The sequence below is a fragment of the Procambarus clarkii genome, chromosome 50 (genome assembly GCF_040958095.1).
Source record: "Procambarus clarkii isolate CNS0578487 chromosome 50, FALCON_Pclarkii_2.0, whole genome shotgun sequence".
Classification (NCBI taxonomy): domain Eukaryota; kingdom Metazoa; phylum Arthropoda; class Malacostraca; order Decapoda; family Cambaridae; genus Procambarus; species Procambarus clarkii.
In genome coordinates, this window is record NC_091199.1 from 35,022,757 (window position 1) to 35,039,706 (window position 16,950).

A 16,950-nucleotide genomic window follows, 5' to 3' on the forward strand; every position below is an offset into this window, starting at 1 on the left:
GACACTAAGCCCCGGAAGCACCTCAAGGTAACCTCAAGGTAAGGTACTTTTCAAAATATCTAAAATGTCGAAATTTGACTCCTGACCGTCATTTTAGAGCCGAATTCTGGATCTCTGCACCTATTTGTAGTTTCAAATTCTTACCTTTTATTCCGAAAATATACCAATTACTGAAAACGGCTAAGGGTCATATTTTGTCCAAACCAAACTGCAGTTTTCAAAATATCTAAAATGTCGAAATTTGACTCTTGAGCGTCATTTTTGAGCGGAGTTCTGGATCTCTGCAACTATTTGCAGTTTCAAATTAAGCCTTTTTTTTTACCGAAAATATGCCAATTACTGAAATGGAAGATGGGTCATATTTTGCCCAAACCCCCACTGAAGTTTTCAAAATATCTAAAATGTCGGTAATTTGACTCCTGAGCGTCGTTTTTGAGCCGAATTCTGGCTCTCTGCACCTATTTGCAGTTTCAAATTAAGACATTTTATACCGAAAATCTGCCAATTACTTAATCCGTGATGGGTCATGTTTTGTCCAAACCCCCACTGCAATTTTTAAAATATCTGAAATGTCGGATATTTTACTCCTGAGCGTCATTTGTGAGCCGAATGCTGGCTCTCTGAACCTATTTGCCTTTTCATATTACGATTTTTATACATAAAATATGCCAATTACTCTAAACGGCGATGGAACATATTTTGCCCAAACCCCCTTGCAGTTTTCAAAATATCTGAAATGTCGGAAATTTGACTACTGAGAGTCATTTTTAAGCCGAAATCTGGCTTTCTGCACCTATTTGCAGCTTCAAATTATGACTTTTTAGACCGAAAATATGCCAATTACGGAAAACATCGATTTGTCATATTTTGCCCAAACCCAACTGCAGTTTTCAAAATATCTAATATTTCGGTAATTTGACTCCTGAGCGTCATTAATGCCAATTACTGAAAACGGTGATGAGTCATATTTTTTTCCAAATCCTCCTGCAGTTTTCAAAATTTTTTAAATGTCGGAAATTTGACTCCAGAGCGTCATTTTCGCGCCGAATTCTGGCTCTCTGCACCTATTTGCAGTTTCAAATTCCGACTTTTTATACTAAAAATATGCCAATTACTGAAAACGGCGATGGGTCATATTTCTCCCAAACCCCCCTGCAGTTTTCAAAATATCTAAAATGTCGGATATATGACTCCAGAGCGTCATTTTTTAGTCGAATTCTGGATCTCTGCTCCTATTTGCAGTTTCAAATTATTATTTTTTTACCAAAAATATGCCAATTACTGAAAAGGAATAAGGGTCATATTTTGCCCCCCTCCCCCTGCTGTTTTCAAAATATCTGAAATGTTGGAAATTTAACTCCTAAGCTACATTTTTGAGCCGAATTCTGGCTCTCTGCAATTATTTTCAGTTACAAATTACCATTTTTTTTTTACCGAAAATATGCCAATTCCTGAAAACAGTGATGTGTCATATTTTGCCCAAACCCCTGTACAGTTTTCCAAATATCTAAAAATGTCGGAAATTTGACTCCTGAGCGTCATTTTTGAGTCGAATTCTGGCTCTCTGCACCTATTTGCAGTTTCATATTCCGACTTTTTATACCGAAAATATGGCAATTACTGAAAACGGCGAAGGGTTATATTGTGTCCAAACCCACCTGTAGTTTTCAAAGTATCTAAATGTCGGAAATTTAAGTGATGAGCATCATTTTTAAGTCGAATTCTGACTCTATGCACGTATTTGCATTTTCAAATTACGACTTTTTTATACCAAAAATATGGCGAGAGAGAAAAATAGAGAGAGAGAGAGAGAGAGAGAGAGTGAGAGAGAGAGAGAGAGAGAGAGAGAGAGAGAGAGAGAGAGAGAGAGAGAGAGAGAGAGAGAGAGAGAGAGAGAGAGGTATGTGTCTTTGTGTGTATGGGAGGAGGTGGGAAAGAGGGAGGGGATGGTGCGGGTGTGTGGGGCGGATTAGAGTGGGAGGGTTATTGGTGGGTTTGGGCCCGATGGTTTGGAAGCTCAACAACACAACAGTGTTTACTGTTGGTGCTATGGTGGGAGGGTGATAGTAGGGGGGAGGGAGTTGCCTTGGTGCAGGGCGTAGTGTTTTTTTCACACTTGGGTGCCACAAACTAGTTCCCACATGAGCCGAATGTTTCCCTTGAGGTTCGTTTCCGTTTGTTAACTTATATCCAAGACTAACTATTAAAATGCAATAACACTGTACACCGTTTGACTGACTTTTTGAGAGGCCTTACCTTACCGCCAATTTAAAATATCCCACAGCACAAACAGGTGTTAAAAGTACTGTTGACAGTCTTGTTTACTCCTCGTAGGCCTGCTGGTCTCCATCCACGCCGCTGCCAGACGTAGGTTCCTCCAACTTGACGCTATATATCACCAGTAATCTGCTTCTTGTTCCCCTTAGCACCGATATAGTTCTAATGCTACACGTTTAGAATCCCTTCTTCATTATCCTATTCACTATTTGTTATGATCTTCACTATCACATCTAGTTGTGTACACTCTGACCATCAGTGGCCCACGTGCTTGTCCAGGCACTGATGTCGTACCGCTGATCTTGTCTAATTGCACTATCGGACACAATCCATAAATTTGCTAGTTTCTAATTGGTGTGTTGCACTTTGCATTATCACTGAACACTGAATTTCCCTCGTATCCTTCTGATGTCCCGAAATATGAAGCCTTATTGACGAGCGCGGCACGACGAGTCCACCTCCCATCGACCTCGAGATGTGTGTGTGTGTGTGTGTGTGTGTGTGTGTGTGTGTGTGTGTGTGTGTGTGTGTGTGTGTGTGTGTGTGTGTGTGTACTTACCTACTTGTGCTTGCGGGAGTTGAGCTCTGGCTCTTTGGTCCCGCCTCTACACCGTCAATCAACAGGTGTACAGGTTCCTGAGCCCATTGGACTCTATCATGTCTACACTTTAAACTCTGTATGGAGTCAGCCTCCACCACATCACTACCTAATGCATTCCATTTGTCAGCCACTGACACTAAAAAAAATTCTTTCTAATATTTCTGTCACTTATTTGTGCACTCAATTTCCACCTGTGTCCCCTAATGCGTGTGCCCCTTGTGTCAAATAGCTCTGTCTTTATCTACCCTGTCAATTCCTCTGAGAATCTTGTACGTGGTGATCATATCCCGCCTAACTCTTCTGTCTTCTAGCAACATGAGTTTAATTCCCGTAGTCTCTCCTCATAGCTTATACCTCTCAGCCCGGGTACTAGTCTAGTGGCAAATCTTTGAACTTTTTCCAGTTTAATGTTATGCTTGACTAGATATGGACTCCATGCCGGGGCTGCATACTCCACGATTGGTCTGACATAGATGGTATAGAAAGTTCTGAATGATTCCTTGGACAAGTGTCTAAATGCCGTTCTTATGTTAGCCAACCTGTTATAGGCTGCTGATGTTATCCTTATGATATGGGCTTCAGGGGACAGGTCTGGCGTGATATGACCCCCCCCCCCAGATCTTTCTTTCTCTCTCTCTGACTCTTGATGAATTTCATCTCCCAAATGATTCCTTGTAACTGGCCTTCTGGTCCCTACACCTATCTTCATTACATTACATTTGCTTGGGTTAAACTCTAACAACCATTTGTTCGACCATTCTTTAGTTTGTCTAGGTCTTCATGAAGCCTCAATTAGTCCTCCTCTGTCTTAATCCTTCTCATAATTTTGGCATCGTCAGTAAACATTGAGAGGAATGAGTCTTTACCCTCCGGGAGAACGTTTACGTATATCAGAAACAGGATAGGACCGAGTACAGAACCCTGCCGGACTCCACTGGTGACTTCATGCCAATCTGAGGTCTCACCCCTCAACCCGTTCTCGCAAATTTAATAAGTCAGTATTGACTTATTAAATATGTGCATAGGTGACATACTTAACATAATAGATACCCTTAAAAAGATTCATAGAAAACACCGACCTTACCTAACCTTGTTAGTATCTTAAGATAAGCATCTTATTGCTTCGTAATTACAATTATTACCTAACCTATAATAGGTATAGGTTAAGTAATAATTGTAATTACGAAGCAATAAGATGCTTATCTTAAGATACTAACAAGGTTAGGTAAGGTCGGTGTTTTCTATGAATCTTTTTAAGGGTATCTATTATGTTTAGTATATCACCTATGCACGTAGTTAATAAGTCAATATTAACTTTACGAATTTGCGAGAACGGGTTGCACCCCTCACTGTGACTCTTTGCTTCCTATTGCTTAGGTGTTCTCTTATACACTGTAGCACTTTACCAGTTACTCCTGCCTGTCTCTCCGGCTTATGTACCAGCCTCTTATGGGGGACTGTGTCAAAGGCTTTCCGACAGTCCAAAAAAAATGCCCTCCACCCAGCGTTCTCTTTCTTGCTTAATCTTTGTCACCTGATTGAAGAATTCTATTAAGCCTGAATGGCAAGATTTACCCTCCCTAAAAACCATGTTGACGATTTGTCACGAAGTCTCTTCTCTCCAGATGTGTTACTAGATTTTTTCTCATGATCTTCTCCATCACTTTGCATGGTATACAAGTTAAGGACACTGGCCTATAGTTCAGTGCCTCTTGTCTGTCACCCTTTTTGTATATTGCGACCACATTAGCGGCCTTCCAAATTTCTGGTAACATAGTGACCTACTATACACTATGGAGAGTGGCAAACAGAGTGCCTCTGCACACTCTTTCAATACCTATGGTGAGATACCGTCTGGACCAACAGCCTTTCTCACATCCAGATCCAACAGGTGTCTCTTGACCTCATCTCTCGAAAATTGGAACCATTCTAAGGCCGCCTGGTTTACTGCCCCCTCTCCTAGTACAGTGACCTCACCATATTCTATTGTGAAGACCTGTTTGTTTTCCTCCTGATGTGGCTGTGGAGTAGCTTTGGATCATTTATATCATTTTCATAATTTTTCTCTGCTTCCCTTCTCACACTAACATACTCATTCCTGGTTCTCTGGTATCTCTCTCTGCTTTCTGGTGTTGTTATTTTCGAAGTTCCTCCACGCCCTTTTGTTCAGTTCCTTTGCTTCCATACATGCCCTGTTAAACCATGGATTCTTCTTTTGCTTCTCAGATATTTCCCTTTGAGCCGGGATAAACTTGTTTACTGCCTCCTGACACTTTTGGGTGACATAGTCCATCATGTCTTGTACAAACTTAGCTCTGAGGTCTGTGTCCCATGGTATATCCCTTAAGAAACTTCTCATCCCCTCATAATTCCCCTCTCGGTTTGCCAGCTTTTTGTTTTCTAGTTCTTTTTTGGGGGAGATAAGTCCTAGCTCTACCAAGTATTCAAAGATCAATACACTGTGATCACTCATTCCCAAGGGAGCTTCCATCTTAACTTCCCTTATATCCCACTCATTGAGGGTAAATATCAGATCAAGCATAGCTGGTTCATCCTCCCCTCTCATTCGTGTCGGTCCCTTGATGTGTTGGCTTAGAAAGTTTCTTGTTGCTGCATCCAGCAGCTTAGCTCTCCATGTATCTGGTCATCCATGCGGGTCTCTGTTCTCCCAATCTATCTTCCCATGGTTGAAGTCCCCATGATTAGTAGTCCATATCCATTCCTACTAGCGAGAGGCGCTGTTCTCTCTATTAAGTTAATGGTGGCCATGTTGTTTCTATCATATTCCTGTCTGGGTCTTCTGTCATTTGGTGGCGGGTTATATATGACTGCGTCTATAATTTTTTGTCCTCCAGTTGCCATTGTACCTGTTATGTAGTCACTGAAACCTTCACAGCCCTGAATAACCATCTCCTCAAAATCCCAGCCTTTTCTTACCAACAGAGCTACACCACCACCTCCTCTTCCTTCTCTCTCTTTCCTCACAACACAGTAGTCCTGTGGAAACACTGCATTTGTTATGGTTTTCGTTAGCTTTGTTTCTGTGAGTGCTATTATGTCTGGGTTTTCTTCAAGTATCCATTCTCCAAGTTTATTTGTTTTATTTGTAATCCCATCTATGTTAGTGTACATTGCCTTGAGAGTCACTTTCTTATGTCCCTTCTCATGTTCCCTTCTTGGTGAGCGTTTGGCTGATAGGGGAAGCTGTTCCATGGGCATGAGGATTTGTAGGGTGGGTAAAGGGGTCGCAGAGAATACTGGAGTGAGGGGGGTCAAGTGAAGGGGTGACAGGGAGGGTATGGGATGAAGGGGGGAGGGAGGACAGTAGGGGAAAGGGGGGAAGGGGGACATGGTGGGAGTAGGGAAGGGGTAACAGAGTTGGAGTGGGTTGAGGGGGGAGGGAGAGTTAGCTGAACATTTGAGTAGGGGCAGGGAGGGTTCGGGGTAGGGGGAGGTTTCTATGCAGAGGAGGGTGGTGGAGTTGCCCTCCCCTCTGGTGTTACTGGGTTGCTGGTTGTGGGGGTAACCCCCTCACCCCTGGGAATGTTGCGTTGGGAGCTGTGTTCTCCTGGTTTTCTCCTCTTGCCCTGCGCTTCTTCCTTGCTTCTGTAGCCATGGCTCTCTCTTTCCTTGTCATGTCCCTCTGGAGAAATACTTTTTTTGAATTCTCCCACATATTGCAGGCGGCTCTTCCTTGTTAGAATTTTATCCTTTGTGGCCTCGTTTGCAAACACTCTCTTTAACACATGGTCTCTGGCCTTGTTGTACCAGCCCATCCTGAAAACCTTCTAAATTCTATCTTCAGTCCCTTCCATCTCAAGCCTCCTTAGTATTTCATTCGCTGCTGCTCCGTCCTTATCATTCCTTTCTGTCTGATTGGAGCCTTACTGCTCTTCAATACCCACAGTTACCACTGATTTTTTTCTTTCCAGCAGTTGCCTAGTGACCTTTGCTGCTTCCTGTGAGGTGGCTGCTTTCATGGCTACTTCCCTCATTGTGAACATTACTTCCTTGTTCTTTTTTAGCATTTCTGAGAATGTTGCTTGTTCTATGGCAGTCCCTTCTAATGTACCATTTTCATCTTCTCTTTGAATGATTATCTGAGCCTCTGTCTCAGTATTGTCCTCTTTAAGGGTTTTAATCTCCTCTTTTGCTGCTGTCAGCTCACTTTGCAGGTTGCTTATTGTATTATTCATTTCCTGCATCTCCCTTCTGATATCCTCCAAAACCTGGGCAAACACTTCCTTCATTTGGTCACATTGACTTTTCCCTGTTCCCTGGAAGTCCTCGCTGCAATGTTTGTCCCTGTTCCAACTATGTCTTAAAAAGGTTGGGGGGGGGGGCAACATCTCGTACACACACACACAGACTGTGTGTGTGTACGTGCATGTCTGTGTGCACACATGTGTGTGTGTAAGCGTGTGTGTGTGTAAGTGTGTGTGTGTGTGTGTGTACTCACCTATTTGTGCTTGCGGGGGTTGAGCTTTGGCTCTTTGGTCCCGCCTCTCAACTGTCAATCAACTGGTGTACAGGTTCCTGAGCCTACTGGGCTCTATCATATCTACATTTAAAACTGTGTATTGAGTCAGCCTCCACCACATCACTGCCTAAAGCATTCCATCCGTTAACTACTCTGACACTGAAAAAGTTCCTTCTAACGTCCCTGTGGCTCATGTGGGTACTCAGTTTCCACCTAAATCACCTTGTTCGCGTCCCGCCAGTGTTGAATAGTTTATCCTTGTTTACCCGATCGATTCCCCTGAGGATTTTGTAGGTTGTGATCATGTCTCCCCTTACTCTTCTGTCTTTCAGTGTCGTAAGGTGCATTTCCCCCAGCCTTTCCTCGTAACACATGCCTCTTAGTTCTGGGACTAGTCTAGTGGCATACCTTTGGACTTTTTCCAGTTTCGTCTTGTGCTTGACAAGGTACGGGCTCCATGCTGGGGCCGCATACTCCAGGATTGGTATTACATATGTGGTGTGCAAGATTCTGAATGATTCCTTACACAGGTTCCTGAACGCTGTTCTGATGTTAGCCAGCCTCGCATATGCCACAGACGTTATTTCTTTTTACGTGGGCTTCAGGAGACAGCTTTGGTGTGATATCAACTCCTAGATCTTTCTCTCTGTCTGTTTCATTAAGTACTTCATCTCCTATTCTGAATCCTGTGTTTGGCCTCCTGTTTCCACTGCCTAGTTTCATTACTTTGCAATTACTCGGGCTGAACTTCAACAGTGTGTGTGTGTGTGTGTGTGTGTGTGTGTGTGCGTGTGTGTGTGTGTGTGTGTGTGTACTCACCTATTTGTTCTTGCGGGGGTTGAGCTCTGGCTCAACTTTTTTTACTTCTTCTTCCCCCCCCCCTACCCCAAGCCCTCATTTCACACCCTCCCTCCCCCTCCTCCCTCTCTCTCACTCTATCTCTATCTTCCCTCTCTCAATCCTTCCCATCATCCTTCTTGATGCTTGCTTCCCATGCTTGATCTGATATTTACCCTAAATGAGTCGGATATAAGGGAAGTTAAGTTGGAAGCCCCCTTGGGAATGAGTGATCATAGTGTATTGAGCTTTGAGTACCTGGTTGAGCTAGGAATTATCACCCCCAAAAAAGAACTGGGAAACAAAGAGCTGGCGTACCGAAAGGGAAACTATAAAGAGATGAATAAATTCCTATGGGATATACATTGGGACACAGAACTCGGAACCAAGTCCGTACAAAACATGATGGACTATGTCACCCAAAATTATCAGGAGGCTGTAAGCAGGTTTGTCCAGCCCGACAGGAAAAAACAGAGAAGCAAAGGAAGAATCCGTGGTTTAATAGGGAATGTATGAAAGCAAAGGAGCTGAACAAAAGGACATGGAGGAACTTCCGTAATAACAGAACACCAGAAAGTAGAGAGAGATACCATAGAATCAAGAACGAGTATGTCAGTGTGAGAAGAGCAGCTGAGAAAAGGTATAAAAATGATATAGCTAATAGAACCAAGACCGAACCAAAGCTACTACACAGTCACATCAGGAAGAAGACAACAGTGAAGGAACAGGTGATGAAACTTAGCGTGGGCGAGGATAGGTGCACAGAGATTGACAAAGAGGTGTGTGAAGAACTCAGCAAAAGGTTCCAGGAGGTCTTTACAATAGAACAGTGAGAAGTCACAGCGCTAGGAGAGGTGGCAGCAAACCAGGACCTTGATTCAGGAAGCTCTGTGTATTTCTTCGTAAGTGGGTTTGCTACGAAGGTTCCTAAGTGTGCCCTAAGAAGAGGCTTAGGTGCAATTCAATAACGTCCACTTAGGAAGAAAATTGTTGGTTCACCTGCGTGCCGATAGAGGTCACTACTGTGTTTCGTTTGGCCAATCAGAGAGCAGCAACATTCTTCATATTGAAGATTTAGCGCTGGCTTATCGGAGCTCTACTGCCTCCTATTTACGTCGAATTTTCTTATAAAATTAGTATATTTCGAAGTAAAACAATGTTTTTTCAACTTCTACAGCCAGCACCAACATTGTAGTAAACAAATATGTTACATTTGTTGTTTACCTACGTAATTCTAAGAGATACTGTGTAGCTGTCCGTGTTGCTCGGAAGATGCGTTGACAATTATTGTATATATTTACTGAATTTACCCAAGGGCCACTAACTATCTAGTGGCCTCGAAAAGGACAGAAAGCCGGCGGCTTGTTAAAGAGCCCGCCAATTGTCTTAATGATATTTTTTAGCTGGAATTTGGCATTTACGGCTTCAGCGGGAAGGCGGTTCCATGAGTTTATAGCCCTCTTGGTGGAAAAAAAACATCTGTTTTCAGTCCTACTTGAGAGAACATACTCTCCAACACTATATCTATGATTGCCCTGTTATCAGTGACTTCATACTAAATGGTATGAGGTATTTTGAGCTCTGTAATTACTCCATACACTCAGGAATATTGGAAGATATTCTTGTGCTGCACACAGATTTTGCCAGTGGAGGCTAATAGATCAGCATTAAGTATTTTGTTCTCTCCTAATTCCATGTATGACTGGCCAATCTGTGAGGTGAGGATGTTGGATGAGCTTGTAGCTGGTTTTTGATCTACACTGTGTGGTCCTTTATACAGAATAGGGAAGCAGCACATTGCTGTGTATACCTAAACATGTTTAAAAATACATTGTTTGAGAGGAGTCTGGTAGAAACTGGTAAGAGTAATTATAATATAATGTTTCCATGATTCAGTGCTTACCTCTTGTGAAAATTGCTTAGAGTTGTTTAGTCAGAGTTGATTTGTTTCTTGTATTGAGGCTGGTATTTTTTAAATTGCTTCCATGTAGAGTATGTCTAACCATCCTGTGAGATGGGAATATTAGATAAACTTATAGCTAGTTTTTTATCTACACTGTGTAATATTCCATATAGAATAGGGTAGCAGCACATTGCTGTGTATACCTAATCTTCTCAATAAAAAAATCAGTAATAAAGATTTTAAATTATAGTTTGTATTATTACAAATTCAGTACTGTATTATCCTTATTAAATCATGTTGACCATGGATCATTAAGATCTCAAAGTCACTGATACTCATAGCATTTCGGGCAAGGTGTGGGGGAAAAAACACAGACTAAAACATAATAGTAATCGGGATTAGGTATAAATTGTGTTGAAAGAAGGAATAAAAAATACAAAAAGGGGGGTTAACATAGCATAAATCAGCAATCGCACACGTTGGTGAACAGCGTTGTTTAAAAAATAGCAAGACTTGGGTTGACATTTAGGAGGTAAGTTAGGTTACATGGTGTTAATTAGGCAGTACTTGGTTTAACTCTTAAACTGGTTGAGAGAGGTACAGCCTTTGACATGATTCGGGAGGTCATTCCACATTCTGGGTCCCTTGATTTGTAGAGCACTTCTAGTTTGGTTACACACAGCCAAATTGAGTAACAGGAAGAGGTCTTGGACACAAATTTGTTCCATGCGAAATGTAGAGGAATCAGCTGAGTATTCCTCAAATAAAATAAGTTGCCTCAGCTTATAAGGTAAATAAAATAAGCATTTCTCAAATAAGTAGCTGCCTCACCTCACTGCCTTACTGCTACATAGCCTTCCCGGCATGGTGCCTTCTTTTGATAATTACTTGTTCCACACCCAAATTGTATAACAGGAAGAGGTCTTGGACCCCTACTTCCCTCTCTCTTTTTTAATAATCTATATAGTCATAAATATAGCTTTAAGTATTCAATGAATAAAGTTTTTGACATTTTTACCCTTCTCCTTACCTAACATCATTTGTGCAGCATATTTTTATTTTATGTCTCACCCAGATTTAATTTCAAAATAAAACCAAACTAAATAAATTAGAAATGGGTATGTATAGCTAAGGTACACCCTTACTACTAGGTGAACAGGGGCATTTGGTGATAGTAAATGATCCCATCAGGAAGGGCTCATCACCTTCTCTCATATTTCATGTTCACCAGTGTTTATTTACTTAATAACTACGGGTATAATATCTTGCTATTATAAAACTAATTCTACTATCATAAAAGACATATTTACTTTAAGTTTCAAGCAGAGAATGCATATATAACTAACACGAAGGACTCCTCTTCACTAGATTCAATTTTTATAAGCTTTTGTTTATGTGCCAAAATCTTAAAAAAAATCCCAGTGTTATGTAGTAGAGAAAAATTGAGTTATATCCAGTTTACATAAAGCTACGAGTGGTCGAAACCACACTTCGATCCCGGAATGAACTTACGAAGGTTTTTCCACTTTGTGTAGCTACCTGAATACCGCCGTAGCCGCCACGAAGGCGCTAAGAAGGAAAACATTCGTAGCTATGAGGAAAAACCTTCGTAAGTACCTTCCTGAATCCGGCCCCAGGTGACCTTGGATAGGTTCGAAATTACAAGAGATGAGGTCAAGAAGCACCTATTGGAGCTGGATGTGAGAAAAGCTGGTTGGCCGGACGGAATCTCACCATGGGTATTGAAAGAGTGTGCAGGAGCACTTTGCTTGCCACTCTCCATAGTGTATAGTAGGTCACTGAAAACGGGAGATCTACCAGAAATATGAAGACTGCTAATGTACTACAAAAATACAGTATATAAAAAGGGTGACAGACAAGAGGCAGTGAACTACAGGCCAGTGTCCTTAACTTGTATACCATGCAAGGTGACGGAGAAGATTGTGAGAAAAAACCTAGTAACACATCTGGAGAGAAGAGACTTTGTGACAACCCATCAACATGGGGTCAGGGAGGGTAAATCTTGCCTTACAGGCTTGATAGAATTCTACAATCAGGTGACAAAGATTAAACAAGAAAGAGAAGAATGGGCGGACTGCATTTTTTTGGACTGTAGGAAAGCCTTTGACACAGTACCCCATTAAAGGTTGATGCATAAGCTGGAGAAACAGGCAGGAGTAACTGGTAGGGCGCTCTAATGGATAAGAGAGTACCTAAGCAATAGGAAGCAGAGAGTTACAATGAGGGATGAGACCTCAGAATGGCGTGAAGTCACCAGTGGAGTCCCACAGGGCTCTGTACTTGGGCCTATCCTGTTTCTGATATACGTAAATGATCTCCCAGAGGGTATAGACTCATTCCTCTCAATGTTTGCTGACGACGCTAAAATTATGAGAAGGATTAAGACAGAGGTGGACAGCTTGAGGCTTCAAGAAGACCTGGACAAGCTGCAGGAATGGTCGAACAAATGGCTGTTAGAGTTTAACCCAAGCAAATGTAATGTAATGAAGATAGGGGTAGGAAGCAGGAGACCAGATACAAGGTATCATTTGGGAGATGAAATACTTCAAGAGTCAGAGAGAGAGAGAAAGACCTGGGGGTTGATATCACTCCAGACCTGTCCCCCGAAGCTCATATCAAGAGGATACCATCAGCAGCATATGCCAGGTTGGCTAACATAAGAACGGCCTTTAGAAACTTGTGTAAGGAATCTTTCAAAACATTATATACCACATATGTCAGACCAATCCTGGAGTATGCGGCTCCAGCATGGAGTCCATATCTAGTCAAGCATAAGACTAAACTGGAAAAGGTTCAAAGGTTTGCCACCAGACTAGTACCCGAGCTGAGAGGCATGAGCTACGAGGAGAGACTACGGGAATTAAACCTCACTTCGTTGGAAGACAGAAGAGTTAGGGGGGACATGATCACCACATTCAAGATTCTCAAGGGAATCGACAGGGTTGATAAAGACAGGCTATTTAACACAAGGGGCACACGCACTAGGGGACACAGGTGGAAACTGAGTGCCCAAATGAGCCACAGAGATATTAGAAAGAACGTTTTTAGTGTCAGAGTGGTTGAAAATTGATTGCATTAGGAAGTGATGTGGTGGAGGCTGACTCCATACACAGTTTCTAAGTGTAGATATGGTAGAGCCCAATAGGCTCAGGAACCTGTACACCTGTTGATTGACGGTTGAGAGGCGGGACCAAAGAACCAGAGCTCAACCCCCGCATGCACAACTAGGTGAGTACAACTAGGTGAGTACACATACACACACACACACACACACACACACACACACACACACACACACACACACACACACACACACACACACATCACACATTCGGTATCCCTCGAGGAGGGATACCGAAACCAAAAGGTTAGCATACCGAAAGGGAAACTATGAGGGGATAAGAAAATTCCTAACAGATATAGCATGGGAAACAGAGCTCAGGGGAAAGACGGCCCAAGATATGATGGATTACATCACGCAGAAGTGCAAGGACGCAGCAAACAAGTTTGTCCCAGTCCAAAAGGAAAACAGAGAAATGAAGATGAGAAACCCATGGTTATTCAGAGATATAGGCTAGCTAAGCAGCAAAGTAAAAGGGCATGGAGAAACTATAGGAATAACAGGACACTGGAGAGCAGAGAAAGATACCAGAATGCCAGGAATGAATATGTCAGGATGAGAAGAGAGGCAGAAAGACAATACGAAAATGACATCGCAAGCAAGGCAAAGACTCAGCCTAAATTGTTGCATAGCCACATTAGGAGAAAAACAACAGTAAAGGAACATGTTATGAGATTAAGGATAGGGGCGGAAGGATTCACTACAAATGACAAGGAAGTGTGTGAGGAATTGAATAAGAAATTCCAGGAGGTCTTCACCTTAGAGCAAGGAGAAATTCCAGAGGTAAGTGAGGGAATAGCTAACCAGGAGCCACTGGAAGAGTTTGAGATTACCAGTGGGGAAGTAAGGAAGTGTTTACTAGAGTTGGACGTGACGAAGGCTATAGGCCCAGATGGAATCTCCCCTTGGGTTCTAAAGGAAGGAGCAAGAGAACTGTGCCTACCACTCTCCATAGTGTATAACAAATCACTGGCAACAGGGGAACTGCCAGATATTTGGAAAGCATCTAACGTAGTCCCGATATACAAGAAAGGGGATAGACAGGAGGCACTGAACTACAGGCCAGTGTCCCTAACCTGCATACCTTGCAAGCTGATGGAGAAGATTGTGCGAAAAAAACTAGTGGAGCATCTGGAGCGAAGGAACTTTGTAACACAGCATCAACATGGGTTCAGGGATGGCAGGTCCTGCCTCACAGGGTTACTTGAATTCTACGACCAAGCAACAAAAATAAGGCAAGAAAGAGAAGGGTGGGCAGACTGTATATTTTTGGATTGTCAGAAAGCCTTTGATACAGTGCCACACAAGAGGCTAGTGCGAAAGTTGGAGATGCAGGCTGGAGTGAGAGGGAAGGTACTCCGGTGGATAGAGGAGTACCTAAGCAACAGGAGACAACGAGTCTGTGTGAGGGGTGAGGTCTCAGATTGGCGAGACGTCACAAGTGGAGTCCCGCAGGGGTCAGTCCTTGGACCTATACTGTTTCTGGTATATGTAAATGATCTCCCAGAGGGTATAGATTCGTTCCTCTCAATGTTTGCCGACGATGCAAAAATTATGAGGAGGATTGAAACAGAGGATGATAGTAGGAGGCTACAAGATGACCTGGATAGACTGAGTGAATGGTCCAACAAATGGCTGTTGAAGTTCAACCCGAGTAAATGCAAAGTAATGAAACTAGGCAGTGGAAACAGGAGGCCAGGCACAGGATACAGAATAGGAGATGAAGTACTTAATGAAACAGACAGAGAGAAAGATCTAGGAGTTGATATCACACCAAACCTGTCTCCTGAAGCCCACATAAAGAGAATAACGTCTGCGGCATATGCGAGGCTGGCTAACATCAGAACGGCGTTCAGGAACCTGTGTAAGGAATCATTCAGAATCTTGTACACCACATATGTAATACCAATCCTGGAGTATGCGGCCCCAGCATGGAGCCCGTACCTTGTCAAGCACAAGACGAAGCTGGAAAAAGTCCAAAGGTATGCTACTAGACTAGTCCCAGAACTAAGAGGCATGAGTTATGAGGAAAGGCTGCGGGAAATGCACCTTACGACACTGGAAGACAGAAGAGTAAGGGGGGACATGATCACAACCTACAAAATCCTCAGGGGAATCGACCGGGTAAACAAGGATGAAATATTCAACACTGGTGGGACGCGAACAAGGGGACACAGGTGGAAGCTGAGTACCCAAATGAGCCACAGAGACGTTAGAAAGAACTTTTTCAGTGTCAGAGTAGTTAGTAAATGGAATGCATTAGGAAGTGATGTGGTGGAGGCTGACTCCATACACAGTTTCAAATGTAGATATGATAGAGCCCAATAGGCTCAGGAATCTGTACACCAGTTGATTGACGGTTGAGAGGCGGGACCAAAGAGCCAGAGCTCAACCCCCGCAAGCACAATTAGGTGAGTACAATTAGGTGAGTACAGACACACACACACAGACACACACACACACACACACACACACACACACACACACACACACACACACACACACACACACACACACACACACACACACACACACACACACACACACACACACACACATACACACACACACACACACACAGGGAAAAGTGAGTGAGTCCAAATGAAGGAGATGTTTGACCAAGCTTGGGAGTGTATCAGCAAGGAGAAGAAACAAATGAGGGATGCAATCAGCATCCTGCATAAAGAGCTATTAGCAGCAAATGAGGAGATAAGAAGGCTCAAGGAAAACAATACTCCGACTCAGCTCCAAACACCATACCAAGAGAAGATGGAAATGTATCAGTGGAAGAGACTGCCACTGTACAAGCATCATTTGCTGAGATACTTAAAAAGAGTCCAGATGTAATGGCCACAGTGAGGGAGGCAGCCATGAAAGCAGCTACCTCATATGAAGCGGCAAGGTGCACTAGTCAACTGCTTTAGAGGAAACGATCAGTGGTAGTAGCAGGCATTAAAGAACAGGAAGGCTCCAATAAGAAGGAGTGGATTAGTAAAGACAATGAGGCAGTGCAGGGGATACAACAGAGGTTGCAGATGGAAGGGGCTGGACCATGCATAGAGAAGGTTTTCAGGGTAGGCTGGTACAACAAGGACAGAGATCGTCTGATAAAGATAATGTTTACAAACAAGCACGTAAAGGAAGAAATTCTAGCAAGGAAGAGCCGTCTGTACCATGTGGGAGGCTACAGGAAAGTATTCCTCCAGAGGGACATGACAAAGGAAGGGAGAGTAAAGGCAGCAGAAGCGAGGAGAAAACACAGGAGGAGAGGACAGAACCAGGGAGCAACAGATCCCAACTCAGCAGCCCCAGAGAATGGTGGGATAATCCCAACCAGCGCCCCAGCAACCCCAGAGGAGAGAACAACACCCGTATCTTCCTCCACATAGAAATCCCCACCTACACTAAACCCTTCCTGCCCTCATGCCAAGGCTCAGTCAACCCTCCCTTCCCCCTCTCCCGTTTCCCCTCTCCCGTTCCCCTCCAAGTCCTTCCCTCCCTCACCCCATACCCTCCCTGTACTCTCCTTCCCCATCACTCCCTATCCTCGCTGTTCCCTTTTCCCCTCTCACCCCATTCCCTCCCGGTCACTCCATACCTTCCTGGGCCCCGCTCTTCCCTCACCCCATTCCCTTCTTGGCCCCCCCCTCCTCCCTCACCCAATATCCTCCCTGCCCCACCACCCCTCTCAACCCATACCCTCCCTGTCC